Source organism: Triturus cristatus, chromosome 2_1 (genome assembly GCF_964204655.1).
Source record: "Triturus cristatus chromosome 2_1, aTriCri1.1, whole genome shotgun sequence".
NCBI classification, from domain to species: domain Eukaryota; kingdom Metazoa; phylum Chordata; class Amphibia; order Caudata; family Salamandridae; genus Triturus; species Triturus cristatus.
The window spans coordinates 1,110,081,969-1,110,096,235 of record NC_140581.1 but is presented as its reverse complement, the minus strand read 5'-3'; positions in this window follow the sequence as shown (position 1 = coordinate 1,110,096,235).

Below are 14,267 nucleotides of genomic sequence, written 5' to 3'. Positions count from 1 at the left end.
ATGGAGCTGGTGGTGGTGGGTTTGTGTGGGAAGCTTATGTTGATATTGGCTTGTTGACTGTGATTTTGCTGATTGAGGAGCTAATTGGGTTTAATAAGTGTTTTGCAATGTGGGTTCGTTCTGTGATGTGCTGGGTAAGACCAATCCTGTGTAAACAAGAGCATACACAATTAGCCCATAATTGAACCACACTGCTATATTCAGAATTTGTTTTGCAATGTTCTGATCTATGTCCCTAAATTCCCAAGTAATTTGCATTGTTACAATCTAATCGGGCAATAATCATAGAGCCACCAATTAGCGCGCTCTTCATTTGGGGAAGAAAATGCAGTATTTTCTTACATTTTTGAAGAAGCAGTAGGAGGGTAAACCACACTTGTTGGCTCTAATACTCAAATTCAGCTCTTACACAAATCAGATCCCTAAGTTCTTAATGGTGGTTGCTGGAACAGGAAGGTCCCAAAGATGGTAGGCCACAGCATATCCGATGAGATAGAACAGTCACCATGTATTACCAGGATATCTGCCATATTTCCATTCAATTTCATGTAGTTGGAAGACATCAAAATCTGAACAACAGTAAGAAAATAAATAAGAACCTCGATTTAATCTCAGGCCAGGTGACTGAATACCGTACAGAGTTGCATGTGATCCGCATATGATACAGCCTGAAACATGAAGGCTCTAATTAATCTACCATTCAAATTGTGACGTCTCTAGTCACCTGTATTAAAGAAATGAGTGGCTGCTCAACTGTAATAAGTTATGACAGTTGAGTTCTCATGTCATAAAGCTCACTGCCAGAGCAAGCAGCCAGTGCAAAAGGCAGGTGGTGCATAACTGCAATTTAAATAAGAAGAACAGGTACTGGCTTTTCTTCCTCCTTCTGATACATTTTTCTTAAAAGAAAAAGTAACCAGCTGAAAGGAGATGTTTATGGCAATATGCTTATTATTGTCCATGCTATCCGTCATTACAAGAATTATAGAATCTCTGCATGTTCCTACAAAAATCACAGCATGTTTTAATTTGATTTACATTAAACCCATTAAATATCTTTTGGAAAAAAAATACTAATTACTTTTAGTGTATTTCACTTCACAGATTCTGCTTTTATTCTTCCTGTCTGCAATGAACTTGAAAGAGCAAGACAAGAAGAATAGAAATTTTCCTAGCATCATGAAGGGCAAGTTTCAATTCTATTAAGGAGACGGAGGCGAGGATTATGTTTATTCCTTCTCTGCTTCATTAAAATACCAATTTCATAGCAGCCAGAAAGACATATTTCATAAAAAACCTGTATGAAACAAAAGTAGAAAATGAGTAAAAAACATCATCTCCCATGACACTGAGGGAGGTCTCCAACACCACAGTCCTTCCATAGTATCCATGAACAGCACATAGTCCTTTCACTCTGTTGGTTCCCCCTCTTTCTTCTCTGCTTCGCATCCAGTTAAGTCGACTTTCTCTTATCTCTGATGTTTGATGGTATTTCTCTGACTGCCGGTTATTTCGGCTATAATTGCTCCCGTGGGACGCGCGCTCTGTGTTGCCCGGGGGCAGCTTATGTAACTTTGGCAAATCTTGTGTTTTCTTTTTCAGTTTCCCTATCTGGCCGTGGGAGCGTTTCGCGCTCCTTACGTGGCCAGTGCCTTTTTAGTTGCGGTGCTTGAAAGACCCACTAGGGGGACTCACTTGTCTCGCTGGTTCTGCAGCACGGTTCCTACGAGGAGGGACCGCGCTGCAGGAGGCGCGTTTGTACGAGCCTTATTCCCGCTGCCTGCAAAATACACCCGACTTGGGTCTGTAATCCCAGCATTTTTCTCTATTTGACACCCCGGCAGGGTCTGTATTGCGGGCTAAACCCGCAGTGACGCCTGTGGGGGATTTGTTGTTGCACTATTCATTGGTTTACTTCGTCAGCGTGCTGTGAGGCAGCAGGCCCGGTCAGGATTTTCCTGCGGGCTCTTGCTTCGCTGAGGTACGTGCAAGCCTCATTGCAGTCCTTGGGTCTGCACAAAATATCGCAGTCATTGGGTCTGCCATTAATATTGTCTGGGTCCCCCAGCTCCAAAATGTATTAGTGCACTGCGCCTTAAAGGTTTTTTCCCGCCCTTTTAACACCAAAGGTGATTGAGGTTGGCCTGGGTAGCGATGAATTGGGTCCCACTTTATTCTTGTGTTCTATGTAATTTGATACATTATAAAATATTTCTGTCCGGCTGGACAGCTTTAATATAGCACTGATTTCAGGCCTATAATCATTGTTTTTTGGTTGAATCTCTCTTGTCAGGGGCTACTTTGTAATTATTGCGTACTACTACCCAAGGTCCCTGATCATTACAATTGGGTTCCCTTGTTATTTAAACATACTGGGTAGCGATGGAGGCGCAGAATAATACTTATGAGGAGGAAGAGTCCCAGGAGTATACACCATAGGACGAAGAGTTCTACGATGCGGTAGACTCCTTCATTTACAGGGTGGTCAATGAGGTGGTTGGGGCTTTGGAACAACACCTGACAGACAGGATTGTTCAGGAGTGCACGAAATTAGCGCAAACACGCCCTGTGCCACCCACAACTCCTTTGGATCCCTCAAAGGGAGAGGGCCCCCTCCTAAAAAGAAGTGTTCAGAAAGGGTAGATAAAGACATGTTTGCACGCTTTAAGACGTGGACATCCATACTGTGCTGGAACTTTGTGGGAATACAGGCAGGGGGAACATGTTGTGCCCCCTGAATATATCCCCATGGCGGGGGGGCCTTTGTTCCTCCACCACCAGCCTTTTCATGACGGGGCTCCCGCCATGAAATGCTGGCGGTGCATGAACCCATAATATGCTGAGCGGGAGTGCGCTAATCCCCAATCAGCACATTGCCTTATGGTGCAGCTGTGCCACCGCCAGTGAACAACTGTTCCCTGGCGCAGCCAGCAGTCTACCACTGATACGACTTTGACAGTCATAAAACGGCCGACGGTGGACCGACACTGCGAGTCTGGCGCTCTTGTGACCGCCAGACTCATAATCAGGCCCTTAGAATGCATCTGGCTGCATGGGACAAACTCTCTTTCCTGAATTCTGGCCACGTTCTCCTACAACAAGCTGACTTTATATTGCCCAATTGCATTCACTTTCATAAAGAAAGGCATGGCTGCTGCGTCTTAGTAGCTACTCCAGAATGTGTCAAAAAACTTTAAAAGGCCCGGAAATACCTTCATATCAGCCGAAAGGGAGATTCTAGTAGCAAAACGCGATTGCCTGGGAAGCTGCAAATCCTTGCATCCTTCCTGCGAGCAACTTATGCTGCTGCACGTGCTCTTATCTGGCTTGCACCTTGTCACACAACGTCCTGTGTGCCTAAATGATTAGGACTGTGCAAGGACAGGAGAAACAAAGAGAAGTGAGATAAGTGGTGACAGTGACAGCTGTAAATTCTGGCACTCAACTGATAGAGGCACAGCAGAGCCAGACAGGCGTTTAACCAAGGCTCATACATGAATATAACACTCAGTAGGCATCTTCGATAAGGCCCACCGGTGGTGGGAAAGCACTTATCTTGCAGACAATAGCTGATAAGCAAAGAGTTATGGCTTATTTTTTTACAATTGTTTATGCTTTTTAAAGCTAAAAAATGACACACACTATGTAAAAATACATTTGAGATTACATGGCTACCAAATCATACGAAATCAAAATGGATGAGTAGTTTAGTGCTAAAAAACGGTACTTTTTATGAATGTTTAAGTGAATATATTTAGGCATAGAGCGCTTTACATGTGCTTCAAAAGAAACTTAGGCTCTGGCACAATAGCAATTGTGTCCTATGGTGTGAGATCGTTTTCTGGCTACCTCAGATCAGTGCACTGGAGATGTGTCAAGAGCAAACAGACTTGAAAGAGTCTATTCCGAAGTATGAATATCTGCAACATCTTAGGAGAATGTTTTCCTCTAACTCAATGTGCTTTAAAGCTGTATTTTTATTCAATTGTTTGAGCGTGTTATTTGTGTGATTATGACTCTTGTTTCTTGTTATATTTTTAAATGTATTTTTCTTTGCTTTGGACAGAACGGTGGTATGGCTTCTTTCTACTTCTTTGACATTTGGGTGATGTTCATCCCGCTTGGCCACGACGTTAAGCTTTTCGAAGGCTCATCTGTGATCCACCTTTCCTCGTGTTATTTCTTCAACTTTTCATGTCAATCAGGAAGTTGGACCTATATGGTTCCTACATCTTTAAGACTGATGACTAGCCGTGGATCCAGGGTGTATTGATTTGAACATACTTTACAGTAAACACTCCCTTGTTTTTGCTCACAAGTGTGTAAACAAAGCAACCCAATATTGTGCACTGCGACAAATACATTGTGCATTCTATGGCTGTATGCACTGATGGAGACAGGAGTTGGCCATCGGAGGTGCTGTTGGAAGGCAGCAAGCTGTCCTCTCTCATTTCGATGAAGGCAGTGGCGTATTGAAACATGAGGGCCCCCCCTGCAAAGTACGTGAAGGGCCCCACTCTAAACTCACTCAGGAGCTCTCAGGCCAGAGTACTGTGCTGAAGGGGCACCTTGAGCTCGGGGGCACCTGTACTGCAGTGGGTGCAGGGGCCTTTGTTACGCCACTGGATGAAGTCAATGCTTGACTCAGTGGTTTCCCTGAAACCCAGCAGGCTTCTTTGAGGAGCTTGACTCCTTAAAATCTTCTTGCCTTTAACCATATTCCTCCCCATGCCCAGTGACCTTCATCTCTCTCTCCTAGCTTACATCCTGTGCAGAACGAGTCGTAACATCTGAAAATCTATAACTGATTGTGCCCCAACAAGCCAGGCTTTCAAAATCAAGACTTCAGGAGGTCTTTGTGTAACCCACAGCTGTAACATCTGTAGACTAGAGTCCAGAATACGCCAAAAAGGTGAAAACCAAACACTAAGGTGCCAATTACGATCCGGTAAAAAAATGGCCCGTCCGACTCGTATCCGGTCTTTTTACCGTACGAATCGTACAAGTTCCGTACAAACTGCCAATTACGATTCGCATGGGAAAAAGACCATACGAATCGCATTGGGAATAACTCCCCACACGTCCTCGGGTCGGAAAACGTGTCCGACACGTCCCCGGACGATTTACCGTACAAATGTGAAAAGTGAAGTCCGACCGCGGAATCACGATCCATCCCGTGCGTCCGATGTTACAACCGTATGGAAAAAACACCGTCCGCACCGAACTCCCATAGCAACCATGCCGACATGTGCCCGCATACGCGCCCAACACCCCCCCAGTCCCCATACGTTCGAGTCGTACCCCCACCCGTGTATATACACCCGTGTACGTTCGAGTCGTACCCCCACCCGTGTACGTTCGAGTCGTACCCCCGTGTATGTACACCCGTGTACGTGTCGTACCCCGCGTGTATGTACACCCGTGTATGTGTCGTACCCCCGTGTATGTACACATGTGTACGTTCGAGTCGTACCACACCCGTGTACGTTCGAGTCGTACCCCCACCTGTGTATGTACACCCGTGTACGTGTCGTACCCCCGCCCGTGTATGTACACCCGTGTACGTGTCGTACCCCCACCCGTGTATGTACACCCGTGTACGTGTCGAACCCCCCGTGTATGTACACCCATGTACGTTCGAGTCGTATCCCCAGCCGTGTATGTACACCCGTGTGCGTGTCATACCCCCGTGTATGTACACCCGTGTATGTTCGAGTCGTACCACACCCGTGTACGTTCGAGTCGTACCCCCACCCTTGTATGTACATCCGTGTACGTGTCGTACCCCCGTGTATGTACACCCGTGTACGTTCGAGTCATACCACACCCGTGTACGTTCGAGTCGTACCCCCACCCGTGTATGTACACCCGTGTACGTGTCGTACCCCCTGTGTATGTACACCCATGTACGTTCGAGTCATACCATACCCGTGTACGTTCGAGTCGTACCCCCACCCGTGTATGTACACCCGTGTACGTGTCGAACCCCCACGTGTATGTACACCCGTGTACGTGTCGAACCCCCCGTGTATGTACACCCGTGTACGTGTCGAACCCCCCGTGTATGTACACCCGTGTACGTTCGAGTCGTACCCCCACCCGTGTATGTACACCCGTGTACGTTCGAGTCGTACCCCCACCCGTGTACGTGTCCTACCCCCGTGTATGTACGAACCGTACCCTCACCCGCGGACGTATGGAGCGTACCACAGGCCCCAACACCAGCACCTTCACACAACATCGCGCATGTAGGAGTCGTACCAAGCCAGACACAAGGACAGCACTGTACAACAAAATGCCCGAAGTACACACCGTACACACGTTAAAAACGCACGTACACAACCAGGACAAAGCAAAACAACACAAGAATACACCATTCGAATGGCACAAAGCCACTAAACATGTCCAACAAGCTCAAAAACAACACAATCACTGACCTGCAACTGCCAAAATCCAAAACAGAGGCCCAAAACACAACCACTCTTTATAAAAACACCCACCCAAAGTTCAAACACAGCCACACCCACCAATGGACCAATAAAAAGGGACCACACACACAAACCATGAGCCTTTGCAACAGACTCACTGCTGCCAGACCCCACAGACAACCTACAGCACCATACTAGAAGCTTTACCACACCTTACACTTGCACACCTTCACACACACACCTTCACAAACACCCCCACATCACATTCACACACACATCTGCACAACCACACCCACACACCCACAACCACCCACACCCCCCCCACCATCCACACCCACACCCCTCACCATGCCCACTAACAAGAATCCAAAGTTCACTAGCCGAGAGTTGGAGGTCCTTGTCGATGAAATCCTCAGAGTTGAGCCACACCTCTTTGGAACATTGGTCAGACAGACCAGCATTTCAGAAAAAACAGCCATGTGGCAGACGATCGTCTATGCTGTGAATGCTGTTGCGGACACCAGAAGGACCAGGCATGAATGCCAAGCCAGGTGGTACGATCTGCGGAGGAGGGTCCGAGCCAAAATGACCGACGACCACAACCAGGCCAACGTCACTGGAGTAGGGCCGCCCCGCAGACGCGTAGAATACCATCCCTGGGAGGAGAGGGTGATGGCCATACTGCCGGTGGTGGCAGTGGACGGATTAGAAGGACTCCGAGACCCGGGTGAGTACACAAACAACTCACCTCACATGGGGGGAACGTCATCCACAACCAAACTCACAAACAGGCACGCAACCACCCCAAGCTATTGCATGACTCAACCACACGCCGTGAACACGCACATGCCACTGGCGCCACCATGCCCCATGCACCCAGCTGGACAATGTCAAGTCACAGGCCACAGAAAACACCAACACATGACACGGTAAGCCAGATGGCGGGAGTGTGGGCCCAAAAAATCACATAGTGCAAATCAGAAGCAGACAACAATGCCCTCTGCCCATATGGCCTAGGTCACAGCCAGACAAACAGTGTGTCCCCACACAGGAAAGACTCGCCAGCAAATGGCGGACGCCTTGCATCAACACATGGGGGTGACGGCACGTTCTTGCACATGACAGCAGCCAATGAACAGCCAACACTGTGAAAGAGTGGCAGCACATACCACCACAGCAGCAGTGCAGACACACACACTACACCCAATGGGTGCCGGGAGATCAGAAACAAACTCACATCAACAATCCGAGGGCCATTCAAAGATCTGCTAACAGTGTGTGCCCAGGAAGCTGGGCTGAGGTGACAGAGGGTGACACACAGAGGGAGGGAGAGGGGGACAGAGAGGGAGGGAGACAGAGGTGGACACAGGGAGACAGACAGAGGGAGAGAGGAGGGTGACAGAGGGAGGGAGAAAGGGAGACAGAGGGAGACGGACAGAGGGAGGAGGTTGACAGAGGGAGACGGACAGAGGGAGGAGGCTGACAGAGGGAGGGAGAAAGGGAGACAGAGGGAGACGGACAGAGGGAGGAGGTTGACAGAGGGAGACGGACAGAGGGAGGAGACTGACAGAGGGAGGGAGAAAGGGAGACGGACAGAGGGAGGAGGTTGACAGAGGGAGGGAGAAAGGGAGACGGAGGGAGACGGACAGAGGGAGGAGGCTGACACACGGAGGGAGGGAGAGGGGGACATAGAGGGAGGGAGACACAGGGAGACGGACAGAGGGAGGAGGCTGACACACAGAGGGAGGGAGAAGGGGACAGAGAGGGAGGGAGACACAGGGAGACGGACAGAGGGAGGAGGCCGACACACAGAGGGAGGGAGAGGGGGACAGAGAGGAAGCGAGAAAGGGACACACAGGGAGAGCAAATCAGCCTTGTGGGGTGTGGGAATGTCTGCTCGTCAGCAGGTAGACTGCGTGCATGTAGACAAGGGTGGCAGTGCCAGAACCCCCCCTCTTCTCCATGGCAAAACACAGGGCCATGTCACAACCTGTGCACGAGCACAACGACAGCTACCTGCATTATCTAAGTGTGTGGAACCACTCCATGTGCCCACGTACAGTGCAACACGGAAGGCGCCAATGCATGGCTCGCCACACCTGCCCACTCCACTGCTGACTGCAGTCACAATTGACGCAGCAAGTAAGACTGTGCCACACATAGGTAAAGTCGCAAAAGCTGTGGCCAAGGGACCTACCCATGTACAAGTGCACTGTGAGTGGAATGCAAGACATATCCAAATTCCCAGAGGAAATGTGCCAACTTAGAAACCAATGAAACATGGATGTTGCATGGAACAAAATTAACATTGTCTCTCTCACACACAGGACAACGTCGTGGATTACCCCCAACACTGGGGGGGAAGACTCACAGGACCCGGCTCGGCGGGATGACGGAGCCACCGCCAGCGACGACTCTCACCACTCTGTGGACGAACCCGCCCCCGACCAACCTGGCCCCTCTGGTGTCCAACGACCTGCAGCATCTGCGTCAGGTACAACTGGGCCAACCACCACCCCCACTCCTGCCACATCCCAGGAGGCACCCAGGATCCCTGCCCCACTACCACAATGCAGCCAGGCTGGCCAGGAGGGACACGGTGTCCCGGGCACCCAGGAGGAGGCAGGCGGCAACGCAAATGCCACCCCTCAGGGGTCCCGGAGACCCGATGTGCCCACAACGGCAGGCCAGGTGCAAGTGGGCAGGGGTGGTGGGAGTGGAGGACGGCAGAGGCGCGAGCCTGACCAGTTGGCTGGGGAACCGGTATATTCCCATGTCCGAAACATCCTGGACACATACCGGCAGGACACCACAGGCATGGCCCAGGTTGTGTCCATCCTCGAGGGGATCAAGACCCAGCAGGCCCAGCAACATGCGGAGCAACATGCCTGTCTACTGCAACACCAACGGAGGATGGAGGACAGACAGGCTGAGCTCGTGACGGTGTTCACGGGAATTCACAGTACACTCCGTCGGATGGCCGACAACATGGGCAACCCTCCCTGTGCCAGCAGGCGTAGAACATCACCACCCACAGGGAGGGATGAGGAGGAGGAGGAGACATCCGACGGAGCATCCCAAACATCGTCACGGCCTGCTTCTGAGGGTCCCCGCAGGAGGGCGGGTCGTCCACGGAAAAGACCGTGAGGGTCGGCGCAACAGCACCATCTCCCAGGACACCTGGCCTGGCACCTGGCCCACTGGAGCAACAGAAGCACAGCAGCAAAAGACATTCTCTGCCACATGGACTTGCTGGTCACTGTCTGACCAATGTTGACAAAGACTGTGGCATGGACTCTGAGGATTTCAAATGGCAAGGACACCAACTCCCCTAGTGAACTTTGGATTCCACACACCCGGAAAGCCCCTCATGTGAAACCCCCCCCCCTACCCCAACCAAAATAAAAAGTCACACCATAAAGAGAAGATGCCTACTGAGTGCATTATTACCTTACATGTGTCTTGTAAAGTCTAACTATGCCTGAGTTCTCATTTGACTTCAACCATCCACACCCTGGGGCCTGAGTCTGGGACAGGACACACATGGGTCACATTGTATTAGGCAAGACAGACAAGGAGCACCATACACACCCGTGATGGGCCCAGCCAGCTGAGGGGGTGGCCGCACAACCGTGCCGACAGACATATTGAGTACAGCGACAGCCATGCGCAGAGGTCAGGGATCATGTGGAGTGTCCTGGGCGGCACCCAGGTATGTGTGGACAGGTGGCAGAGCCATGTCCTGCAAGCTTGAGTCAGGTGGATGCAGTGAATGGTGGCCTGGCCAACGTTGGATGCATGGGGATGGCACATGTCACAATACCCACACAGTCATTGACTACATGCACAATACACAGTCTAATCCCACACAAACAGCTTGCATCTTGCTACTCTACACATAGACACATAGCCACTATCACGGAAAACCATGCCAGACATGCCGGATGCACCGTGGCAACACACCAGCATTGACTGAGAAGAGGCACCTTGGAGGCATAGGGACACCTTTATTAGTCATGTATTCGGGATTGCAGAGGCAACTCGGAGTACACATGAAGGGGTCATGTGGAGTAACATGTGGGTCCAACACTAGAACCCCCCTTCTGCAGCACAAATGCGTGATAGCCATGGAACTGGCACACAAGTGTCGGCTAACAGCTAAACACCCCCTGCTGCTCACGGAAAGACTGCCATACACCATTGATCCGCTGATGTGGAAGTCCCACAGCATGTCAAGCCAAGGCAAACCGTATGTGTCCGAGGGCAGTGTAACACACATTGATGCCATCATCACATTCCACAATCCCATCACTGATGACTGTCAACAAGTCTGACCATCTATTCAGGTGTACCCAGCTGCATGTAATGTGTTCCATGGTGATGCGACATGTCTGCAGAGGAACCAAACATCGACAGGGGCAGTGTGCATACATCGTGAACAACTGCCACACCCAATACACCCCTGATGCATCCCTTACCCTAAGGAGACTTCCAAACTTGTCCGTGCGTGTAACGCTGAGTCAGCACACGATGACGTGTCCATGAGGAATAGCAGTGCCACAACAATGCAACCAGCAGACGGCATGCGCAAGTACCTGGGGATGAGAGACACACAAGAAGTCAGCCAAAAAAAGCACAGCCACTTGCATGTGCATGTACTCGACACATGTAAGGATGACAACATGCCAGGTCACAATTTTGACTGGGGAAATACACTCATCACTGGCACCATCACTCCAGTGACACATCCACACACACCTCTGACTCATGTGGCATACATGCAGATGGACACACACATCGCAACACATGCCACACGGGGACCAATGCGTGCACACACAGACACTGGTACTCACCACTAAGCAAAGAAGTCGCGTATGTGCCGAGTCCGGATGTCCTCTTGCGGAACCACGTCCTCTGCATCACTTGCCCCATTGCCAAGCCCTTCGTCCTCCACGGGTGGATGGTCCTGATCATCTTGATCCAGGATGAGTGGCACAGCTTTCTCAACTGCCATGTTGTGCAGCAGGCAGCAGACCATGAAGATTTTGCATATGGGGCATATGGGGCATATGGGAGCGCGCTGCCGGTCTTGTGGAGGCATCGGAATCGGCTCTTCAGGAGGCCAAACGTCCTCTCTATCACTCGCCTTGTCCGGCCATGGGCGGTGTTGTAGCGGAGCTGGGCCGGTGTGATGGGGTTGCGGAGAGGTGTGATCAGCCATGGCATGTTGGGATAGCCAGCGTCCCCTACATGGAAAACACATGGACATAAGTAGGACAGGAGAAGCGGTCGTGCTGGAAGTCTACGCAAAATACAGGACAGACAGACTGTACCCACCAACAACACATGCTCGTTCGTTGCGCAGCTGCGTCATCATTTCAGGCATCCTGCTACGCCTCATGATGTAGGCATCGTGTGCTGATCCTGGAAAACGAGCACAGACATGTGAAATCACCATGTTGGACAGACACACCACAAGGGCATTGATGGAGTGGTAGTGTTTGCGATTCCTGTACGCTACCTCCTGTGCCTGTGGTGGTACCAAAGCCACATGTGTCCCATCTATGGACCCAATGACATGGGGCATCCCTCCCAGGGCATAGAATCCACGCTTGACCCCAGTCAACATTGCAGGGGTTGGGAAATGGATGAAGTCATCCAGGTGAATCAACATGGCCTCTAAGAAATCATGCAGCACACGGCAGAACATGCTCTGGGACATGCCACCAACATGAGCTATGGTATTTTGAAAGGTACCCGTGGCATGAAAATGTAGGGCTGCTATTACCTTCAGCTTGGGTGTCAGTGCCGTAGGATACCTGTGCAGCGGTTGCAGGTGTGGTGCCAGTCTCGCCGTCAACTATAGAATCAACCGTTGGGGGAAGCGGTAGCACCGGATACAGTCATTCTCCCGCATGGCAGCCAAGTCCGGAATTGGTCGGGGAAGAGGCGGCGCTCTGCAGTAATTTGGAAGTGACAAGGAAGAGTGAGTGCACCACAACAGCAATTTGTACTGAGCACATGTTAATCTGTCAACACACATATGCTACATACGGAGTCAGGTATGTGCCACATGCCCTGGACACGTATGGCTGCCAGGTGACACCCCTACCAAGACCCAGCTACACACGGAGATTGTGAACCTCCACATGCCATGGCATGGGATTAGCTGTGTCCCAGTGTAAGTGAACAGGCAGACGCAACACAGGAGTGACATACATCCACACATCAGCAGAAGTAGGATGTCGATTGCAGAGACTGGTAGCGGAACACTAGAGCCACAGGTCACATGACATTACACTAGGACATCCCACACACCTTGCCATGAAGGTGTACATGTCATGACTCACCACACATTCATGGACAGGATGCAGACATGTCCTTGTTACGCTACTCCGTGTCCCATGCATACATACGCACCTCACATCCAATACCACATGTGGCATGGTGTGCGGAACAGTGTGCCATGTCAATCTACACACAGACACATGTTGGTTGCTGCAACAGCTGCTGCTTTTGAGGGAGCTCCAACATCAACCTAATGGGAACCCCCCACATATACATGACATAGTCACATCGTGCACCGTGGGTAGTGACATGTCAGGTGTGGTAACCCCTGTACCGGGCCTCAGGGGACACTTGGGTGTGTTGTTGTCCGTGCCATGCCAGTGACGCTCAACCCAAGTGTGCAGTACGACATGCACACATGTCAAAGGAGTCAAGGGCATGCCTGGCACACATTGCACCGTCACACATTACATGTGTACACATCTCATCATACATCTGGTGCCTTCTCGACTCAGGAGTAATGTGCCACATCACAGCCTTTCACACCTGTGCCCCACACATGTAGTACTGCACAGACAATGCCTTGATGTCCATCCGTGGACAAGTATGTCAGCCCTATTCCTTCCTGTGTGCTGCCTGTCACCACTGTGATGTGTGAAAAGCACCGTACTTTCGCAAAAAGGGCCTGTGTACGTTCCCGTATCACTATGGGAGTGCTCGCCGTAGGTGTACCCCTAGGGATAGTGAGCGTACGCACGCGTGTACGCTCCGTACCACTATGGGTGTTCTCGCGTATGCGTACTCATAGTGATAGTGAGCGTACAGGCGTGTGTACGGTCCGTACCACCATGAGTACGCATACGCGAGATCACCCATAGTGAGACGGGCCGTACATGCGTGTGTACGCTCCGTCTCACTATGGGTGTTCTCGCGTGTGCGTACTCATAGTGATAGTGAGCGTACAGGCGTGTGTACGGTCCGTACCACCATGAGTATGCATACGCGAGAACACCCATAGTGAGACGGGCCGTACACGCGTGTGTACGCTCCGTACCACTATGGGTGTTCTCGCGTATGCGTACTCATAGTGATAGTGAGCGTACAGGCGTGTGTACGGTCCGTACCACCATGAGTACGCATACGCGAGAACACCCATAGTGAGACGGAGCGTACACACGCCTGTACGGGCCGTTGCTATGCATTTGGGGTACCCTAGGGCCCCGGAACGCACCGTACCTGTGTGTGAAGCTCCAAATTACATAGGGAATACATGAGGGACAAGTATAAAGGCCTACATGCATGCTGGTTGTCATGAAGACCAAGTTTAAATTTTGAATTTTTTCCGGAAGGTGCACAGCAGAAGTCAGTTGGAATGAATCTACTTTGTTGCAATGTGGTTCTGGAGTTGACATCATGCTCAAGAAAAAAACACATTAAGAACCCACTGACTGCTAGGTTTGAAAGGATTGGAGGAAACATAGGATGCAAATGTGAGTGACCAATCACTCTGTACTCCTGTGCATGAAATAGGCCAGCAAGGCAGATATAAGG